We start from the raw sequence: 22,675 nt of genomic DNA, 5'->3' as shown, positions 1-22,675 counted from the left end.
GAAATGTGGTTTTCACCAAAGCTAATGAAACTGGTAATCCCTATGGAGAGTGAAAATTCAGCATTTTCCTTTTTCACTGGCTTCTCATCTTCCAACCAGACCACCTCAGGCTATGATTTATCAGAGCTCAGATGCTAGGTTTGAGGGCCTTTTTAAATACGTGGGTAGGAAACCTTTTTGGAAAACTTGGTCCCCAAGGAAGAAATTATGATACTATTGCACTATTATAAACTCAGAATTAGCTGGCACCTAGCCACTGAAACTGCCTTCTTTTGACCAAGATCTGAAATACAACTGTAATTAGCAGAAGACTTTCAAAAAATTATTGAGGTGTTGGTTTCCAGTTGGGTTTTTGTGGGTTTTTTTCTCCACAAGAGGAAATGCCTGTAGTCCTATTTCAGTGATCCCTAAAATTGGAGTGATACAGACCATCCATGGGCAATTGGCACAAGGTCAGCAGGAGCAAACCTAGTCTACCAAAAATTTTCAGAGATGTCTAACCTAGCCATGTGAGTGGGATTCTTTTGTTCCGTGGCCAGGGTGGTTTCCATCCAAGACTAAGAGCTCTAATGTGGAATTTACTGTATCATCATGTTAGTGTTTGTATACAGATTCAAAGATCAAAAAGCCCCAGTTGATGCTTAGTAAAACGTCAGGATTTACCTTTAAGACATCTAAAAGACATCTTACCATTAAGACGTCTAAAAATCAGGTTCTACATGTGAGCTAAATGTTCTCACTCCCACTGTAACTATGACGTTAGTGAAGAACTCATCAATGTAGTTGGTAGAATCCAAAAGCAATTCAGCTCAGAAGTCTCTTCTGAATTTGGCAGCTCATAAAGCCAGCATAGTTAAAAGCACTGTTTCTGTGGCCAATTTTATACAAAAGATGGATGCATCTGTCCACCCACTTTCATTACTTTCAACTACTCAACCCAAATGACCAGGGATGCATGCTGTGTAACCTCAGTCAGCAACTTAGTCACTTGTTCATTCCCCCCTGGTGGGATGGGGGAGAAAATCAGAAGAGCAAAAGTGAGAACACTTATGAGATCAATAAGGTAAAGCAAAAGACACACATACATGCAAGAAAAGCAAAACAAGCAATTAATTCACCGCTTCCTATGGACAGGCAGGTGCTACAGTATCCCCAGGAGAGCAGGGCTCCATCACATCTAATGGTAAGTCGGGAAGACAAACACCATCACTCCAAATGTCTTCCCCTTCCTTCTTTCCTTCTTTATATGCTGAGCATGTCTCCATATGGTACGAAAAATGCCTGTGGTTAGTGGAGGGCAGCTGTTCCAGCTGTCTCCCCAACTTCTTGTGCACCCCCAGCCCTCTCACTGACAGGGCAATATAAGAGGCAGAAAAGGCCTCGACTCTGCACAAGCCCTCCTCAGCAACAACAAAAACATCTCTCCATTATCAGCTGTGTTTTCATTGGGAATCCAAAGCAGAACCCCACAAGAGCTACTGTGAAGACAATTAACTCTACCCTAGCTCAAACCAGCCCACATGCATAGCAGGATCAATCATACAATTTTGTCACAAGGCAGAAATTCACATCTCTACATACCATAAACACTACTCGACTTCAACAGTGTCATCATCACCATCCACAATTTTACTCATCTCTGTGTCTTTACTTCAAAGGTCCACTGTAAAGCAAACAAAGGAAAAGCGTAGCAGTTCAGATTTGGTTTAAAACGCAGCTCAAATGGTCCAACTTCCTACCAGCATTAAGTCCTTTTGGAGAAACATATAATGTCACAAGCTATGCAAAGCACCTAAAATTACTTAAATGCCTGAGCTGCCTGCTGAAAATATACTGATCCTATACATCCTCTATGTAGCCCTTGCTGATTGATACCAATGAAATCCAGTATGCAATTTAAATTGCCCCCTACACAGACCTCTCCAGCTCTGTCCAACAATTGCAGTACAACCTCAGCAGTACAGCAAGGTTCAAGCATCCTCTCAAGCATGACATTTAACTGAAAATGGTTCACCCCTCAGGGAAAGTCTGGAGGAAGATGCTAAAGATAGCCCCTGCAGATCAGCTTAAAAGCTTTTTAGCTTGGCTAATAGATGGAAGAAGTCTCATTGTATTAGTATCAGCTAATTGATTTTGGGGAACAAAACCCTCTTGCCATAGGTTTAGCCTGCCTCACAACTGCCCTATAGTTTGCTGGTAAAGCTGAATGTCAGAGAAGAGTCTTACCAGATGCAGCACAGACTGGAAATTGGATGTTTTCCAACACAGCAATTGGTATAGACACTATCTGGATTATGCAGTCCCTTATTAAGTAGTGTCGAGGATTAGCCAGACCTAAAAACACTTGTGGGATTAGGGATTTATTTATGAGGACAATCAGGAAAGTGAATTAACTAAAATTGTTACTTTAAAGAGAAGCTGTAAAACTACATTAAATCCTAATGTAGATGTTCCCCTTTAGAAACTACATTCCAATGATCTAACTTCACTGATGAAGTAAATTAAATTAAATTAGGACCACTTGAATTCTGGATAAGAAGGTCCTTAGGGGTTTTAATGACGTTTAACTGATCTATTTCTAAGTCACATCTTTAGTTGACTCACATTAATTTTCACGAATTGCTCCATGTAGATAAGTCTCAACTTCTGAAATGAGGAGAGCCCATAAAAAGAAAAGTGACTGCTAAATTAATGGCAACAAAACATTCCTAACAACAGTTGCAACACATCTTGTTCATCTGCAGAGGCAATAGCAATCACAATGGCTCTGGATCTGCATACTGAAGACCAAGATTTAGTAACAGGCTCTCAAATAAGTCTACTGACAATGCCCAATTGAGGCTTCTTCTATACTTCTCAGATTGAAAACTGCTTGCTCTGCAAGTCCTAAAACAAGATTTCAGATTTTAGGAAACTCTAAACATTTTGGAAGGCATTTAGGCCGAAGTTAAGATTTATAATTAAAGAGCTGTAAACTACTGGTGTGTCAAGAGAGTGCCCTTTTCTTATTTTTTATTCCAAGTTCAACTGCTGGAGGCAAAATGAACAAAAAAAAATCCCTCATAACTCCATTCTCTTTTTCTGTTTCTGTAATCTATGCAATCCATAGTTGACAACTTGTAACCAATCTATTTCTTGTATTTCTATTTCAGAAAGCCAATGGGACAAATGGCATTACTGACCTTTCTGCTTTTTGTTCAATATCCTATTTCCAGAGTGGAAGGAACTATGCAGTTTCATTATATTACTGATATTTGAGTCAAATTGTGCAACAATTCTTCTGTTGTAAATTCAGCTAATTAATCATTGTCATCCTTCTATTGTGCATCAAGAATTCCTTCTGTGATTTTTCTGTCTATAGAACAATTGTTATTACAGATACTCATACTCAGGGTGTACATAAAACTTCATTTCCTCATACAAGGTTTCCTTTTCCTCAAGAGGAGTAATATCAGAATATGCATTTAAATTTTAATACTGGACATCATAAATAGTTTTTCCTTACAAAGAGATAGTTTTTTGAGTCTCTATTGTGTCATGTGCAGTAATGAGCATCTTAACTCTGTGGGTGGATTGTAGTTATTGCAGTTCAGAGAGTATATCTATAGTCAGAGGGAAAAAAAATAGCTGGAACCAGGCTAAAATATGCAGAACCATTGGTTCAATTTCTTTTGTCTTCACTTAACTGTTGGTTAGTAAAGGTAAAAGCACCCTTATTATGTCTCAAAAAACCCCACAAACCCTCACTGATTTTCCTTTTGCAGAGAACAATCTGTGAAGGCCTAACCTTTGTAGCTGATAGCAAACACATGTTTAGATTAAAATGAAGGTCTTAAAATACCCTGCTCTTGAACACATGCACTTACAAGGATGTTATGTCTAATTTTACCCTTTTGGAAGGGTAACTATTTTCAGAACCTGTTTTATTGAAGTCTTAGAATACTTGCAGAAATAAAGTACTACATGTTGATTCAGTAGAAACCAAGTTTCAAAAATCAAGATTCATCTGGTGCTTTCTCCTCACTTAAAATAATAAAAGAAAAAGATGTTTTGCAGCAAAAGCCAAAGACATTATATTATTTTCATTCATTATGGTCTGAAAAAACATTCAGAGCTCTTCAAGAAGCAGAAAATCTAAAAATCTTATAGAACAGCTTAGTTTGGCTTTAATTTTTTCTCTTATGGAATGAAAACTTCAGCATTTTCATTACTAATTCCTGATGTTTTGCCCATTACATCATCATTTTCAATAGAAAGGAAACATAACTTGCCTATTTCAGAGCACTGAGCAAATCAACAAAAGTGGAAAAGAGGTTGCATTTACAAACAAGGTAAAAATGAAATTTGTCTCTGAACTTTCTGGAAAACACAAGGGGCTAAAACCAGAGAGGTTAAGAGGAGGAAAGTTTGCCAGTTTTAAAACTGAGGAGGAAGCTGATTTACCCTTGACTTCGTCAGTGTTTGTGAAATCCTAGCATCCATGCAGACCTTTAAATGAAAAAAATAACAACCTTGTTTCTCAACTACTCTGGGGTCATAGGGACTGCAGAAATTCTATGGTTCTGGTATAAAAGCATCCTGATTTTATTTTCCATCAGAAAAGATAAATTGTTTCATTCTCGGGTTTTGAACTCATAATGGCTTAAGCACACAAGTAATCCTTCTGATTTGTGAAATACCATATGTTTCTCAGGACTGTGATTGCTTGTTTGTTATGTGTTTGTATTCACTTTTTCATGACAAATATAACAAGTAAAATTGCAAAAGCCTGCTTAGTTCAGCAAAAAAACACCCTGTTTTCTGCTTACTTAACGAGCTGAATCCACTCATGAGTGGTTGAACAAGTAAGAGTGGCTGTAAAAAAGAAGTTGGACCTTGGGGCAGAAGTAAGGGAAAGTGGAAAAGGAAGAAGTGATAACAGAACCTGAAATCCTCCTTTCAGCAGTGTCAAACTATTAGATGTGCTCAGACATCTCATCTCTTTGCTGGTTTAAAGATCCAACTATGACAGAGGAAAACAAGCAAGTCTCTCTGCCCTTTTCGCTTCCCTTGCTTCCCAGGGGTACCGTTCTGCTAAAAAGAGATGTTTGGTCTTGTAAGACCTAAGAGACATTCCTTTTCAATTGATGTTCGACCATTTCTAGTATCTCCACTGCATTGAACACAATCTAAAAGGGAAGACCTGCCTACTTAATAACAACTGCAATGTTTTCTCACGCTAGTCAAGAGTATTGAGTCTCCTGACAAGACATTTCTCTATGGTTTATCAAAAGCAAAGTTTTTCTTGCTGTAAAAATTAAAACAATTTCTTTTCAGTTTCCATCTTCTCAAAAAACAGCTTGTGCCGTTAAACTTGAGTCCTTTCCAAGTATGTTATTTGACTACACATCACACTTCAAAATTTAAAAGAGAAAAGTTTTCCTTTATGAAAGTCAGCATTAAAAGATGTTAATAAAAATCGTTTTGCAACTTTAACCATAAAATGGTTACTGGAAGACTACATTCTTAGGATGGAAAATATTTTGGGGGAGAGAAACAGAAACTTATTTGTAAATAATCATCAACATGTACTGGCAGACTTTGCTGGTATGCGCAAAATGCAGTAAAGGAAAAAATGTTGCTCTTTTCTATCTATATTTAAATTAGACCTTTGGACAAAAGCCCATTTCAGATCGGATTTCTTTTGCTTAAACCAACACTGGAAGAGATGAACTATTTAAAAAAAGAAATCCCCCCCAAATGAAAAAAGAGGATTATCCAATTTTATTTTCTGTCCAGTTTTGATAAAACCTCAGTGATAAAAACCCTCATATGCTATCCTACATAATACATTGATACATAAGCAGCATGTGCAAAAATCCTAAAAATACAAGAAACTTTTAATGCATATTAAATTTAACATACCTAAGTCATCAGCCCTACACTGTAAAATAATACAAGTACAGAGACCAAAAGGTCACACAGGACAGCCTTTCATGCTGTCTTCTGCTCTTTTCCTGGACTAGAAATACTCTCATGGCAGGTTCTTTTACAAAATTTACTAAATAAATAAAATACATTATATTTTCATTCTGAATGTTACATCTACAGACCCCCAAATATATCAATAGTTTTATTTAAGCAGCTACATTTTACATTTTATTTATTGGAGAAAGGAAAACAGATATATGTGTGTGTATGTGCACGTATAGGAAATGTAAGTTTAGGAGGAAGGAAAGCAGAACCAAATGTGAACTCTTGCATACAAAAGATGGTGGTAGCAAGTGGGGGGTGTAACATATGTTGGAACACTGTTCTTAATTTTAACATTCTTTTGGATGGGTAAATCCATGACAATTATACCACTAAAATTCTTCAGCGACTTCTGAGCAAGCATAAGAACAGAAAAATGGTAGGAAGGGACTACAGTTAGAGGGAATGCATGGATAAATCAGCAGATAATATGCAAGAATACTGAGATGATTGATGGACAGAAAGTGAGAAGGAGAAGTAGTGTAACTAGAGACTCTCTAGAGTCTCCAAAGTCTGAGGTCTGCCTGGTGAGCTCTGCAGCACTGGGTCTGTGGCTGCAAGAGGGGTGGAGCATACACCGTGTATGGCATGGAACCCATGGAGACTGAAGGAAAAAGTGCACATAAGAGGAAACAGCATCTTATTCAATTGCAGACACACTGTCAGTTATCCTCCTTGGTTCCTCTTCTCAGAGTAATAGTTTATTCCCCTGCTGAAGGTAAGAGAAGAGGCCAGGAACCTTTGGAAATTAGAGTTATACATACAAGAATTCAGTGAGAGACAATTAGGAATACTTTTCAAAGGCTAGTTGTTAAAGATCTTCTGTCTCAGATTATTTCTAAAATGGAGATATAATATCTAACTAGTCTATACAAGATATTCAGTTGTTGGCAGCAAAGGTCTTTTTAATACATGGGGTACTATAAGTGTTAAGTATTATTATCATTACTACTAAGAGGAAGAAAAGAGTAAAATATGATATTGAACAAAGGGCAACACACTGCAATATTGTTACAGCTTGTTTTAAAATAAATATACTTCTATCACTGGTAATAAAAATATACTATAAAAAACTGTAAAAATAAATCTCAGACAAGTCAGCTAAGGAGGGTGGGAGTGATACAAGAAATCAGTACTGGTTTGCTTGACTGCTTTTATGCTAAATGACATTGGGATTGGGCTGAATGCTCTAGACTGCAATATTCTCTGTTAAGGTTGATTTGTTCAAATCCATTACTCTTGTCAGAATTTGGTCATTTATACATCTACTGGGGAGAGAAATCAAGTATTATAAACACTAAAAGCAATGATGTAACTCCTGCATTGTATTTTTTTCAGTTTGAAGCTACTGCAGGCCACTTAGATGTTGCAAATCCCTTTATTCCCTCCACGGGAGTCTGAACACACTGACCTTTCTTCACCCTATGCAACTTTCAGTGGAAGGAAGAATATGCTGGTTTGACACTAGACAGGATAGCTTGGATGTACATACCCAAGCTGACTTAACTAATCTATTTAGTGACTGATGCCAAAAGTCCATCCTGGGGCAGGATGAGTCTCAATAGAGACTGTTAAAGCCTAAATACATCAAACAGCCTCAATGAACTCCAGGCCCCTGTTTGGCTACACTGTGCTGGGTACTCACAGGAGTTTTAAAGCCAGCTCAGGTGGATCCTGAGGAGCTATAGCTACATTGCTGAACTGGAGTGTAGATGTAGGATATGAGAGATGACTGCAGATATTCATCAGCTCTGAAAGCTAAGAATTGCTTCAGGATAAGAGCAGTAAAGAGACAAAGACAAATTTGTAAAGGAAATAAGATTTTACTTTCTGGAAATTGCATTTGGACATAAAGTCTGATTAATGAAAATTTAGTAATTTTTTAGCATCTAATCACATTTACTCATGGTGGTTAGAGGTCTCATGACTGCTGGTTATACAGTAAATTCCTAATCAATTAACTACATCATGTTTCCTCAGTTCCATCTGAAGCTTTGGTGGGAAGATAGCTCACAAGAAACATATCCTAGTCCAAAAGGTTCCGCACGGGAAGGCACAGATTCTGAAGATTTCTTTCTTTAACTTCCTCAGCAACAAGCTTGCCCATTTGCTTACTTTGCTCAGCAATTTTGACAATCAAAGGTAGCAAAAGACTCCTCAAATGGGAGCACTACTTCCTTATGGATTCGTGTCTACCTCATTTTTTGTTTTATTTTGAGCAAAATATCTTTATAGGTAGCCTATGGATAAAGCTAAAATCCTTGGAAAATAAAGTATACAAAATTCAAATACAACTTATTTAAAATTCATTAAGTAGCTCAAACATTTTAGCATGAACGTAAGTCCCAACAATATTTTTGGAAAGGGAGGGCAGCAGATCTGCTTCTTAAGAACTTGATCATTTCTGAGGGAAAACACAAGAAGTTTGCTGTATGAAATTAAGGGATGAAGGCAACAGGAGTTTCAAATCCTTTTTTTTTGGTCATGAACTGATCTATAGCTACGTAGTCAATCATATGATTTCATTAAGGTATCATTTCTTAAGGAACTTAAGCCTGCCAAATTTTAACCATGAATGATTCTATTACCAAGAATAAAAAAAAAAAAAACCTGGATGGTTTTTATCTATTTGGATTACAGCTATTCAGAAAAAGAATAAAAATATTATTTTAAAACTTTAAATATTAAAGATATATATAAATTTTAAATTAGAGGATGCTAGCTTTATTTTGATATGAACTGCTTCAGCAAGCCATATTTTTTGGCTTATTTTCTTAAACTGGCCTGTTTTTTGTTCTGCAATTCCTTTTAATCATCCCCTTGTTGTACAGTCTTACACACTAAGTCACTGTTATCACATAAGTTGTCCCAAGGAAGTGGCAAATCATTACATTTCTGGACAAATAGATGTGCTACAAAAATACTTCTAGCAGGAGCAGTTACAGTTTGATTAAAGGTGAAACAAAATGAAAGTGAATGCTAGCTTTTTGTGCCTCTATAATGTTTTTCTTTACCTGATCTTTAATCTTTTAGAGAGATTAAAAGAAGAAGACCAGTGCAATTTGTCTCAACAATAACTGTTAATTTAGAAGGAATGCCTACAGAAATCTGCAGTGCCTGACAGCAAGAATTATTAAAGGCAGTAGCAAAGGTGTAGTCACGAATTTACAATACAGAGATATAATTTACAAATCTCATTTTGCTTACCTGTCATTGCAATTAGCAGTAAGCAAAATGGGTGTGATAAGTAGTCATGGTAACAGGAGACCCTTTTTTTTAAAGTCAGGATGTATTTCAAAGATTTTTTTTCAATAGCATATCATCTTTCACTCTTCAGGGGATCCTTACTGCAACAAAATAAATACAAAAACATAATTGTAAAACTTCAACATTTGCTGGGGCACTGAGTATCTACAGCATTGGACTGGAAAGAATTTTTTTTTTCTCTATCTAACCCAGAAAATCTTGGATAACAGATTTCTGTCTTTTAAAAGATATCTATATCCATCTAGCTATCTATATATGCATGCTAAATATAACGTAAAATATAATTAAATTGTTTGGGGGAAAAAAAAGGTGTTCAATAACTTACCTAGAGAAGCAGAGAAAATGCTGTTTATTTGCAGAGATATTTAAAACTAAATTGCCAAAAGCACTGGAAAATTTTATGGCAGAAAACCATTTTGCTGGGGAAGACAATGGACTACATGAAGTAATAAGTCTTTCCAGTCTCTACATTCCATGATTCCTATAGTAAATTAGGATGACCAATTTTTTTTAACCAATAAAAAGAAAAAAATCTTTTGAAAACTCCGTCCTTCCTTTTTCCAGGAGACATTAAGGTTGAAAAGTCTGACAAGTCCACTAATGATTCTAAAATTTCAACAAAATAAAAATAATTATTTATAATTAAGCACCATTTCACAAGTACTATCATATTTACATTTATCAAATATGTATCATATTTACACTTCCAAAACACAACTGACACATTTACATTTGGTTGTGGTCCAACGTAACTTGCTGTGTATGTGCAGAGCAAAGTGAAATGGCAGACACACAGGTAAACAAAGGGTACACAACAGGTATTTAAGCACAATTTGAGCTGTAAATCTACTGGTCAAGTTAGAGTAATCACATCAGTGACTGATCACATTAGTGAGAATTCCTGAAATGACACAGGGGCCTGGAGTCTTTCCAGCCTCACTTGGGATATTGACCAAAACACCTAAATTTAACCCTGTCACCTGGAGCTCCACCTACAGCCATTCATGAGAGAGCTGCTCTGCCATGCAATTCTGGCTACATACAGCCCTAAGGAAAACAGACTGAGCAGGGAGCCTCAGTTGTGGATCCCTCTCCCAAAAGGACTCCTGGGAGCCCAGTTTCAAATCCTCCCATGGAAATGTTAGCAGACACTTCTGCATGACCTCAGCCACACTGATGCCTTAGGGCTGGGTTTTTCTGTTTTGTCTGATAGCACTGAGTGGTGCTAGGATCTTCACGGTGTGATGGGGGTAGGGCGGCCTTTTTCAAGGACATTGTCTCTATATATGTCTATGTCTCTATGTCTATATGCTCCAGGCCCGAGCATAAACAACCTGGAAGAGAAGGGCAAGTCGAGAGGAGGGTGTTCGATGATTCGGGGTTGTTGATTGGACGGTGCATTGCTATATGCAAATGAATGGAAACTTGTAAAAGGGGTAAGATCTGGGGACAAGCCCCTTTTTTGTCTCCATCTTGGGAATATTCGGGTTGGGCCACCTCTGTGGGTCCGGAGACGCAAGGGCATGGGCTTGAATAAACATTGATTTTGTTCCTTTCACTCTGTTTAGCCTCTGTTTCAGCCTCAAGGCATCAACACAACTATTACAGCAGAGAGCTGTGATATGCAGACCCAGCTGTGGCTTTCTCCTCTCCACAGGGAATAGAAGGGTCATATCCTGGAACCATACAGACTTTCCTATTGGACAGAAAGAGTAGTAACTGGGCTATCCACTGCCTATGCCCATCAGCTACTCTTTATTACAGTTTGGTGAGCTTTGGGTAACCTTGGGTTCATCAGAAACTCACCTCCCTTGGGGTATATCCCATGCACCTTCTTGAGAGCTTATACACCCCAGTCACCAAAACTAAAAAGTTGAGATTCCCTCCTGTGGGCTGATTCTTCCTAAACAAATTATGAATAGCTCTTACAGACAAGGGTGGTTTAATTTTGTTTCCAGAGTGATAACAGTTTCTTGAGCATAATGATCAATATTATATTGGATTGGAGTAGGAGAGTAAGTGGTCTTCCACCTTCTCTGTGCTTATGGAACAGTGCGCAAAAGTATTACTTATTGGATTGTTATTACTGTCCAAAATTTTATAAATTCTTTCTAAAATAGTGACATCAATGTATAGCGTGATACACTTGCCAAATACAAATTTGGGGAAGGGAGGGAAGCAGGGAGAGAAGGGTAAGGTATTTATGGCACGTTTCTTGCATCTGGATTGCTGAACAGCAAAATTATATTCAAACTACATTCAAGGGAAACTTATAAGAAGTACATACAGAAAGCAGAAATATTTCTACCAAACCTGGGAACAATGCGCATATATTTAGATGTTATTCTTTGCGTGTATCAAGTTCTCTAGGGACACAGTTCAGCAAAAATACTTCAGCATAAGATTAGCTCTGTGCACTTTATTGGGGTTATTGATGTGTTTAAAGAGAAATACAAGCTTAAGTGCTAAACTTAAGAATTGCACATTTTAACAACTTTAAAATTACTGTCTTCAAGTAAAACATGCAAAAATAGATTTTGTAAAAATAGATCTTATAAAAATATTCCAAACTCACCAGCAACTTTTCCCTATTACCCAAAATTTGCAGGTATCCTCACCTCATCCACTTCTAGAGAGAATCCTCATATATGTCTCTTTATTATACCCTGATAAATAACCAAAACACAAATGTCCAACACATCTTGATTTCTAGAGGAAGCACAGCAATTTTTTTTCAGAGCTCATCTGTTAACTATCCTAGAGGGGAAAAATGAGATTTAGAAAATACACCTAGAAAATGGCCAAGAACACTGCCAAGAAAGATGGTTTCTTGATCCAATAACTAAGCCAAAGTGTTTCTGCAACAGGCCATCACTCTGTTCCTGACTAACAGTCAGAAGCAGCAGCATCTTCCTGGCTTCTAGGAAGGACATGACATAAAAGACACAAGTCCAACAGATACATCACAATAAGTGTGCTCTGGCAACAATTCACCCCAACTACAGAGAAACTCTTATAGGAAAATCCACTAATTTTTCTCATCTCATAGTCCTAGTTCTTTAGTAACTAGTTCAGTCCGATCAGAATCCAAGCAAGTCTATATTCAAAAGATTTGAAAACTCACAGCAAGAAATGCTTAACTCTGTTACTGTAGGCAAGTTCTTAGACTAACCAAGTAGCTAAGCATCAAAAATGCTCCTGCTGATTATGATTTCATATGTGCTCCTTGTGGCACAGACATTTTTCTTTTCCCTCCACCACAAGCATAGGATAAAAGTTTTGTTTTAAAAATCTTTCTTACATTTCTCTAAACCTGAAGTAAAATCTTACACAATTACCATCATAGTTTTCTTCTTTTCTGTCTCAGATAACACAATTAATTCTCTTGCAACACAGCTGAAGTGCAGGAAATTTTGGTCTATTTACTATTAATGGTTTAAGAATAGAATTTCATCTCCCATCAGATCAAAACATCTGCCAATCTGCACTACTGTTCTTCAGAGCCCTACAAAACATAGATTTCATTACGTTTCAGGACAGACATTTAAAACAGAATCTAAAGGGCAAAATACACTACCACATCCTTACAGTTTTTTTAATCTATGTGTAAAACTGAGTGAATTCATTTAATCTATGTGTAAGTCTATTCATCAGCAGATGTGGTATGGGTAGCTCCTTGCTCACAGTAGGATTCCCTGCACTAGACCAAGAGCATAAACATTGCAACAGAATAACTGTCTTCAGTTCTTTTCAATTTTTGTTTTCCAATGAAGAGCAGTTTCTCCACTCAATCAAAGGTCATTGGGAGTGGGTGCTTGGCAAACTTCTCGTAGGCAGCCACTATGAGGGTCCACCGACCACACTGAAAACTGTAAACAGAGTTGTTACCAAAGAACTGGTCTCTATTCCTCCAGCGGGAAAAGGCTCTGCCATAGGTAAGTTAGGCCTTTTTCCAAAATTAGTATTTTTCAAAAAAATCAGAGTAGACTAGAAAAGTGGGTAGAAACACAGTGTTTGTTTGCTCATGGCATACGAGCACTGACGAGCTTGTTTTGAACACTTACCATCCCAACTCTGCTACCGGTGTATTATTCATAACTCCAGAGCATTCCCCAATCCTTGCAGATGCCTGAAAATAAAGATGACATAAGCATAGGCAAAGAGGCAATGCCAGTAACTATGTACTAAGGGGCTCAGAAGAGCCATAACACCATTCTGGCCAATTTAAATATTCATCCTTTCCTTGTTAACATAAAGCCTCTTCATGTTCAGTTTCTCAGTTAAACAGGAGGTGAAATGGTTTACACAGCAATGCTTTAGTGAGATGAAATTTGATTACACTTAATCTCCCAATACACAAAAGTGTGGCTTCCCAAGAGTTAATAAAAAGTGATGGTTAGAAATTACAAGAGTACTACTTCCAAAATGAACTTAAGATCCAGCACAAGAATGTCTAATTACCAAATTAAAAACCTGTGTTGAGAGGTATTCATTTCTCCAGCATGGATGGGTGGAAAAAGCCATGATTATATCTCTCATCCTTTAGCATATGCATTTCTTACAGACCTACCTGGCACTAATGCTTAGGAAGCTGATTGCTTCTGCTTCCTTTTCAAGAAACTAGGTGCCATAATGTTGGGTGTATGAGTAAAAGGATAATAATACCATATGGAGGCAGAGGAACTAAAATATTGATATTTCATTTTTTCATCCTCCTGGGGATCTGTCATTCTTTAGATTGTTCTAATATGTAACAGAGAGAGAAAACTTTACAATCACAAATTTATGAGTCAGGTTTGTACACCTAAAAGCACCCAGGGTTTGACCTTGCATTTCTGATGTTTTAGGAGTTGCTATAGGACTCCAAAACAAAAATGTATTGTATATTTTATTATAATCGTATTATATATACACTGACAGACAGGTGTTATAATACTCTGGAGGACCTGGCTAATCTTCAGAGGCATATCTCATCCTTAGCTAAAATGAAGAATTAAGTAAAAGATGGTCAGTCTTTGAACTTAATATTCACAGATGTTCTGGTCTCTAGCTATGTGAACCAGTGCTGTGTGTACTCATAAAAATTTTCTCCTATCACATTAGAAGAAAACACATACAACTTATATTTGACAGTCCCATTTAGGACAGTGTACATTAAACTACAGGTCATAGTGGGGTGGTGGGACTACAGTGAAATAACTGCATTTTTTCTGAGCCTGGCAGAATTACTCTATTATTTTTTTAAAAAGCATTTGAACACTCTCTTCTCCTTGTTGTTACCTACCACAATGAGAAAACAAAACAAAATAAAGAAAACAAGAAAGTCATAAATACAAGTCACATTTCTCTTCAGAAGGGTAACAAAATATTAGCATAATTCAATACTAATAATTTAAATGCTAGTAATTAACAGCCCAATAAAAATTGTCTAGGATTTCCACACAAATCTTACCATCTGCCTGCAATAAAAATCATGAAGTGTATCTCTGCTTCAAGTGGAAGTCACACGAAGGAGATGTAAGTAGAATCAATTCAGCAAATTAAAGAACCTTGTAAGATAATGGGTGTATTTTCTCTAAAAAAGAGGCCCATTGCCTTAGAAATTCCTGAATTTATTCTCAATATTAAGAAATAGGATCTTCTCAAAACTCGAGTGACTCCATCAATACATGCAGACTTCAAACATAATATTCAATGCTGGCATTGTATAAACAAGAATGCTATGTAACAAAAAGGCATTTCAGTAAAGAACAGTTCTGGTTCCAGCAAAAAGATATCTTGATGCAGATAGCTTGGTCACGTTCCCTATCCAGCTTGCCTATGTGGACTTGGAAACCTGTGGGAAGAGGCCAGGGACTGCCAGACACTTACGGTGCCAGGAAGCTTTACAGTGGATCCACTGCGGGTCAAGGCTGAGCCCAGCAGCCAAGTTGAAACACATCCAAAAAATGCAAGAAGACATCAACTTGAGAGGAGGAGGAAGAGTTAGAAAAGAGTTTGAAACAACAGAGGGAACACCAAGTTCCAAGGAGAAGGAGGAGGAAGGGGAAGAAATGTTCCATGATAGATTTCCCCACAGCCCATGAACCACTAACTTTATACCATGCACTTGAAAGACTGAAACTACACTCATAAAATACATCTCTCTCAAGTTAAAGCTGATAAGCTATTTATGCCATTGTGTTAGATATGTCTGTTAGATGACAGAGGATGAGAGCAAGCATGGAAGTTGCCATACAGTTTGGATGCTGGTGCTGTCCTAGTGCGTCCACCCTTCCATCTCTACTCCCCCTTAACAGTGCCTGTGTGACACAGTAGGTTATGGGACTGGAAAGCTCAGGCTGAATCTTGAATACTGTACATAAAAAGCCCACACTTAAGGCATCTGAATAGGGAACAGTTGGAAGATTTGTTCAATCTCTCACCCTTGTAATTCTGAAGGTCAGTAATTTGGCACAAAATACATGACACAAAGAAGCCAAAGCAATACTGAGTGTGGTCCTTCATACAAAACCAAAGAGCATCTGTTCTAGCTCAGAAAGGAGAAATACTGAGATTAGGGTTATTACATCTGTCTTGGCAATTTTGGATGATCTCAAGCAACACTGGTTCCATGTGAAAATAAAGCACAATATCAAACAAGGTAGGAGAAGAAAGTGCCCAGGGAGGCTGTATGCATCTGTCGGGGCAGCAGAGTTATTAAATCAGCATTTGTAAAGCAATTTTGTATCTTTGTGTTTAAGAAAACTTCATGCAACTCTTCCTCCCTCCCAAGTGTCTCTAAATGCAGAAGTACAGTGAGCAAAAAAGCAAAAACTAGAAAAACATTTTAAAGTACAGAATTCACACCAGGAGACAACAAAGAGGCTTTTAAAAGTTACAACAAGGCTCGTTACATTAAGTTTGTCTTACTTGCTGATGGCTACATCAAAGAAGGAGAATGAAATGGTTGAATAACCTGCCCAATGCACCCTGTCTTGAGCAGTGGCTTGGCCGATTTGACAGAAGAGTCTGTCCTCTGATCCTGTTTTTGCATCACCACTTCTGCTATAGTCAAGTAAGAAAAAGATCTTTATTTTTTGCACCAAATTTATGTGGCTGCTTTCCTTTAGCAATTAGAAATCCATTCTAAAGAAACTAATTTGCAATACTATGATTTTTATGTCTGGGAGCATGTACCAGTAATAAACTGGGAGGATGTATCAGGAAATGGCATAGGGAGTATCAACAGGGATTACAATGTTCTAAGATGTATAAAGTGGAATAAATATTTAAGAGAGAGAGGCATAAGAAGAAAGTTTACCAGTAAGACTTAGATTAATTGCTGAGGGGTCAGTTTCCCCAGGACAGGATTTTAAACATTAAGATTCATTGTTTCAGAATACATATGATAATGGAAAAAAAGAAAAAAACCAACACCTAGAAATTCAACTGGATAACAATAAATCTGGGATTCAGGCACTAGAGTCATTTGCAAAAAGAGATTGCCGGGGACCTGAAGACCTGAACTGATGACTGCAGATTATATATCACAGAACATGGTGTCTCAGTTCATATGTGGACAGAAGGCAGTAAAAACCTTGTAGTAACTTCACCTCAATACATCAGTTTTTCACTTCTAAAGCCTCTAATCATTTGATGCCACTGCAGAAGCCAAATAAATTCAAGTCATATAAAGTCAAAGTAGTCATTGCTGTGTTCTCTTCTTGACAGTGGTGGAGTCCTCATATCAGAACTACATGGAAGGACAGTTTGAAATTACACTATCCCAAAGCACCCATAAGCTCCTCTTCTGTATTGCATAGTGCATTTTGGTACAGTTTATTCCACAACAGTGCAACTTAAATTCTTTTGCAATTCTAATGCAGTTATTAATGCAGCAGTTGACCAGAAAAATACCTACAAGTAGTCTAGAAAACAGCAAGGAGACAATTATTCTGAATTGCTACCGAGAGAAAAGCACTAGAAACAATCTTTTGTAAAATTCTCTTTCCTCAAGGCTGTGCGCATTTAGACTACAAACCCAATTATGAAGAAATACTGCACAATACTTACAGTGAAAATTCTAGGCATGGGGAAATCTTTGCTGATATTTTACTACATGATTTTCTCTTTTTTTATCTACTGAGTTAGTTAATGCACTGAAATATTCTTTGATATTGCAGAAGAATTTTCCAACTTAAACAACTTGCTCAATTTTATCAGCCAAACTTAAATCAGAACAGCTAAGCTTTAATGAATTATGGCAACAGTTTACAGACAATGTACAAATAAAATCTTTTTCCCCTTCCCCTACATTCAATTGCTACCAAAAACTATGTGGAATGTTTGGTGACAGAGGGAATGAAGAAAAATTCAACTCAAGGATGATCAACATGCTACCAAGAAAAATCTCACACTGATTTCAACAGGCCTTAAATAACTTAAATTTTTTTTCCTCTCTGGCCCTCTTTACTGTTTCCACACATCTTACCCTGCTGCAGTTTACAAACCTTACAGCAGCTGGTGTTAGAGCAAACAGCAGAATGCATCTTTCCTGTACTCTGCCCTCCCCTCTCACTTCAACAAAATTCACCTTCATTGTGACTAAGCAGTGAGAGATCTCATATTCTTAAACTGAATATAGCTTTCACTCCATTCCCCAGAGGCTGGCTTTACCATCCAGCTGGTTCCCAGAGCAGCTTTGCTGTTCCAACAAAACATTTTAATAAGGCCCACTATCTACAACATCTAGATGTTAAACATCACTCTTCATGGGTCATGAAGTGATGGGACATTTAGTGATGTTCCTGAAGAAAATGGTCTTTTAAGAAACTTTTTGTTGATCTTCCCTAAGACTGTACTTTCCTTCTTACCAGAAGGAATAAAATGAAAGTTTTGCAAAAACACTTGACAGCAGCATTTGCCAAAAACAACCAAATTCTGGTTAAGGTGCTTGCAAACACTATAAATGATAAAACTTGTTTCAAGATAGGCACTTCAGAGGTCCACAGGTTTTAGATGCTGCACAGTACTTATGTATGTGGGTTAGAAAATACACACGTAGAACGTTGAGTATGGCATTTTTTATTTATTTAAAGAAAGGCCCAGTGTATGCCTCTCCCTCAGTTGTTTTTTTTTTACCAAGGGATGAAGATTTATCAGGGTTGGCACCAGCCCAGCAGATGGAAAAGCCCCATTTCCTCTCAAGAAGTAAAGGCAGGTTGATGCAAAAGGTTATGGTGGCAGATGATTATGTCACAGCTTGACTAGGGAGAGCAAAAAGCAGATCTGTGCATGCAGACTGGAGTGATTTTAACCATTGCACACTGCACTGCACAGGTCATAGGAAAGGCAAGTTAAGCACTATAATTAAGACAGAAGAAGCAGAGGAGCAACATCAACTCGTTCAAACTATTGGAAAGGAAGAGGAGGAATCAGCAATAAAATGCTGTAAGGTTCGAGTTTCTCCTGTTATTGAATTAAATGCCAGATGAAGGCCTTGTCTAAACACACCAGTTGTGCAATTTTCTATTCAAATCAATTACAAACCTCATTATAGTTACACAGGTGCAAAACTCTTTACAGACCATCTTGTATCACTGCTTAAGTGATTTACACATATCCACAAAGGGTCTCAGGTCTCAGCTACTAAATTAAACCCATTTTACAATTAGACTAAACTCATTTTGTCTATGAGGAGACTAATAGATGGTGATTTCTTATGTTCATTAAACTTCAGGTTCCCAAAGATAATTTCAGGCAATAGGGTTATGTTTCCTCTCATTTGAACATTTTTAAAGTATGACCATCTGAGCACATAGCTGAAATCAAGTATGCTCCACCCCATCAAATTATGCTTAACTCTGCTATTTTAATATTCTTCATTTCAGAAGGTATTGTATCATTAATTTCTAAAGCCATCCTCAAAGTATCTTAATACCAGACTTAACAACTTGTTCAGCTGCAGGAGCACAAAGTTGGAAAGACTGTTTAAGAGACTTGTTTATTCACTTCAAACCTGAACTGCTCCTCAAATGGCTTTCTAAACTAAGGTGTCTACCCCAGTTACTAAACTGCTGAATTGTTGCTAAAGAAGTTTGGTGAGAAGTCTGAACCACGAGTCTCTACTTCTGATTATTAATTGATTTCCTGGATGTGTCCATGTACAGCTTTTTCTGCAGGAATTTTGCTGCCATTCTTTCAGCAGTACTGACACGCGGTAGCTCTGTTGAGGAATGAAGAGCTCTCATTTGACATTTTCCTATATGCAGCTCCACAGCTTTCAAGATTTTCTAGTTTGTACAACCATAATATAAATTCTGTATTTGGCATTATCCCCTGAATAATTCCGTTATTAAGGAAGCTTGGAAATGAAAGGCTTTGTTCTTTCCTTAAGGCATTTGGCCATTATTTTACATGCTCAGAATAGGAAACTGATTTTCTATACACAAAATGGTTCATAATCACTATGCAAAGTCAACTCCTCGGTCACTAATGTGGACATTTTTGCAGGGTTTTGTGTTCAAAGAATATACCACCACACACAGTGGAACAAATCAAACCAAATTACCTTGAAACAAATCAAAGAAGGGGGTGGGGGGGGGTGGAGGGGGCAACAGAGGAAGTAAAAATAAAATAGCATAAGATAAAATATAAAGAAAGACATAGATAATGTCCTTCCCTATCAAGCTATTAGTGTGGGTTGAATGCAGTTTCCAGTAGGCACATTTTGGATCTTTACAGAAATGTACTTTCCATTGCTATCATGGCAGTATAGTACCAAACCTACTGAATCCTTCCATCTGCCTGTAGGAGTCACTTAATTTCCATCTGTGTGCATTTGTTTAATCGATTTTATTATAAGACTATTAAGCCTTATTTCAATTCAAACAATATATTTACAGAAACATTAATAAAAGGTTTTACTAGAACTGTGCTTTTGCTGCCACTAAATTTCATTGCCCGAGCTCTGAGATATTCAAGAGTACAGCCTTTTGAACAGTTTGAAAATGAATAGGCAACAATATCATTTGTTACCAATGACAAAGAAACACTTTACCATTAGTCAGCATTCAAATAAATCACATTGTCTGGGCTTGTCTACACTCAAAAAATTGTCTGATCTAACTCTGACAGTACAGTCAGAATGATATAACCTCCCTGTTACAAGTAAAAGTTATAGCACTGAAATTTAAAGTAAACACCATATAACCTTATCCACACCATGATCTGCAATAATTTTTAAATAAATCAGATTCCAAATCAAGGAAAGTTAACATTGGTAGTAAATTACACATCTAAAAAAAAAATCAAGCTCTGATATACACTTTTTTTTCACAGCTAATATGAATCATCAGTCCTTTTTGGCTCCTTAACATCTAGAAAAATGGTCAGGAAGGAAAGAAAATACAGAGGTATTCTCTCAGCGTATAACACTGCCATTTGAAACAGCTCCTCTGCTGCATCGTTAAGCCTGAACTGCTGTTACCAAAAACAGGATGCCAAATGAGAGAACAGAAATTCAGAAAAGTAGACCAGGACTGAGCCTGTTGTAAAATCAGCCAGCACCTTTTAGAAAACACTTGATAGTTGTAAATTTCTGCTTGCGTTCGCTCTGCGTTCATGAGCCAATTAAAAAAAAAATCCTTCACTTGAAATGCCAGTTGGTCAGCTCATTAAAAAAGCCTCACTAGAAGACTAGAAAAGGGGCAAATGTCTACAGTATCTTGAACATATTGTTGGCCTATTTAAACAAGAATAAGGAAGAATACAGTGTTCAGAAAAGCAACAAACAAACCACAACCAACACAAACAAAAAACCCTACCTAACAAAAATTTAGCCTTTTAAAAGCCAGATTCAGCAAAACTGAACCTCAAAACATTCCAGAAGTTTTCCTAAGCCTTATTCTGTGACTGGGTGAAATTGAGTACTTTAGGGGCAACAGCGTATCAAAGTGCTCAGATCAACACATATATATACACCTGACAATACAGTTACTCTGCTTTGAATACAGTCACCAAGTCACACCCCTTGGCTAATGCAGGGATTGAGGAAAAATAGTTACATTCTCTAAGGAATGTTGAACAGAGCTTTCCACTAAAGGAGCAACTTCAATGGAGGGTGACACCCCACTTTGGGGTCCCCAGCACAGCAGTGCCATGGGCCTGTTGGAATGAGTCCAGAGGGACACGGATATAATCAGAGGACTGGAACACCTCTCCTATGGAGACTCCTGAGAGAGTTGGGGCTCTTCAGCCTGGAGGAGAGGAGGCCCCAGGGCACCCTCAGAGCACCCTCCAGTACTTAAAGGGCACTAGAAGAGAGCTGGAGAGGGACTTTTTACAAAGCAGGTAGTGACAGGACAAGGGAGAATTGCTTTAAATTGAGAGGAAGCAGGTCTAGATTGGATGTCAGGAAGAAATTCTTTACTGTGAGGGTGGTGAGTGACTGGCAGAGGTTGCCCAGAGAAGCCCCAGAAAGGCCAAGGTGTGCATTTGCTGGTCACTGCACCTGACCGAGGTGGTAGAGTCATCATCCCTGGAGATGTTTCAAGGAAAGACTGGATCGGGCTCTTGGTGCCATGGTCGAGTTGACATGGTAGTTTGTGGCCATAGGTTGGACTCGATGACCTCAAAGGTCTCTAAGTGATCACTGATGGATTCTGTAAAAGAGCTCCCAGCTGAGGCAAGTGGCACATGCAGAGCTCTCCCTGACCTTGCCCCAAGCTACTCCTCTCAACTGCATGAGGGCGAAGCTCTCCCATATCCCTCAGACCCCGGCAATGCAGTTTCTACGGGGACAAATAAATATTCCTAACAATCGGAGTTACCGGCCACACGCTCGGGTGATCGCCGCGCCCCCGCACTGCGGACTACAACTCCCGGCACGCCCCGCGCCGCCCCCGAGCAGGCCGGGAGTGGCACCACCCGCTGGCCCACACGCACGGCAGCGCCCTGGCACGGGGCCGGAGCGCCCACGTGACTTGCACGCCGCGCGCCGATTGGAACAAACCGCTGCCAGTCAACTGCCCCGACGGCTGCCAACGGCAGCGACGTTTCCATGCGCGGGCCCGTGCCGCTCCGATTGGCTGCTCGGGGATGACCCGCCCCTTTTAAATACCTGTCGCTCCGTGACAGGCCGTCACCGGAGTTCCTGTTAGGAGGGCGCTACCGGAGGGGATCGGTTCCGCCCCCTCGCCTTCTCCTGGGAGCCCCGCCCTCCCCCGGTAGCTCCTCCCGCTCCGGAGGGGCGGCAATGTCAAACGGCCCGCCCGGGAAGGAGGAAGGGAGACCCGATCCGCCCCTTTCCCTCCCGCCGGGGTCCCGTCCGCAGGCCCCCCCTGGCGGAGCCCCCCTCCCCACCCCGGCGCTGCCCCTCGGAGCCGCGCGCGCGTCCCGGGCCGTCTCGACCCCC

The 22,675-nt window shown here is 38.7% G+C and overlaps 1 long non-coding RNA gene across 1 annotated transcript; it reads right to left on the bottom strand.

The window, feature by feature from the left end:
- Positions 1-1,464: 1,464 nt before the first annotated feature.
- On the bottom strand, positions 1,465-22,152 carry LOC134562930 (uncharacterized). The gene is made up of 4 exons (XR_010083292.1): positions 22,092-22,152; positions 13,344-13,408; positions 9,220-9,359; positions 1,465-1,663 (listed from the first exon to the last, which is right to left on the bottom strand). It is a non-coding gene; the product is annotated as an uncharacterized LOC134562930 (long non-coding RNA).
- Between the last annotated feature and the right edge of the window lie 523 nt (positions 22,153-22,675).

This window comes from Prinia subflava, chromosome 1, assembly GCF_021018805.1.
Source record: "Prinia subflava isolate CZ2003 ecotype Zambia chromosome 1, Cam_Psub_1.2, whole genome shotgun sequence".
NCBI classification, from domain to species: Eukaryota; Metazoa; Chordata; class Aves; order Passeriformes; family Cisticolidae; genus Prinia; species Prinia subflava.
This window is presented reverse-complemented; position numbering and strand designations above follow the sequence as displayed.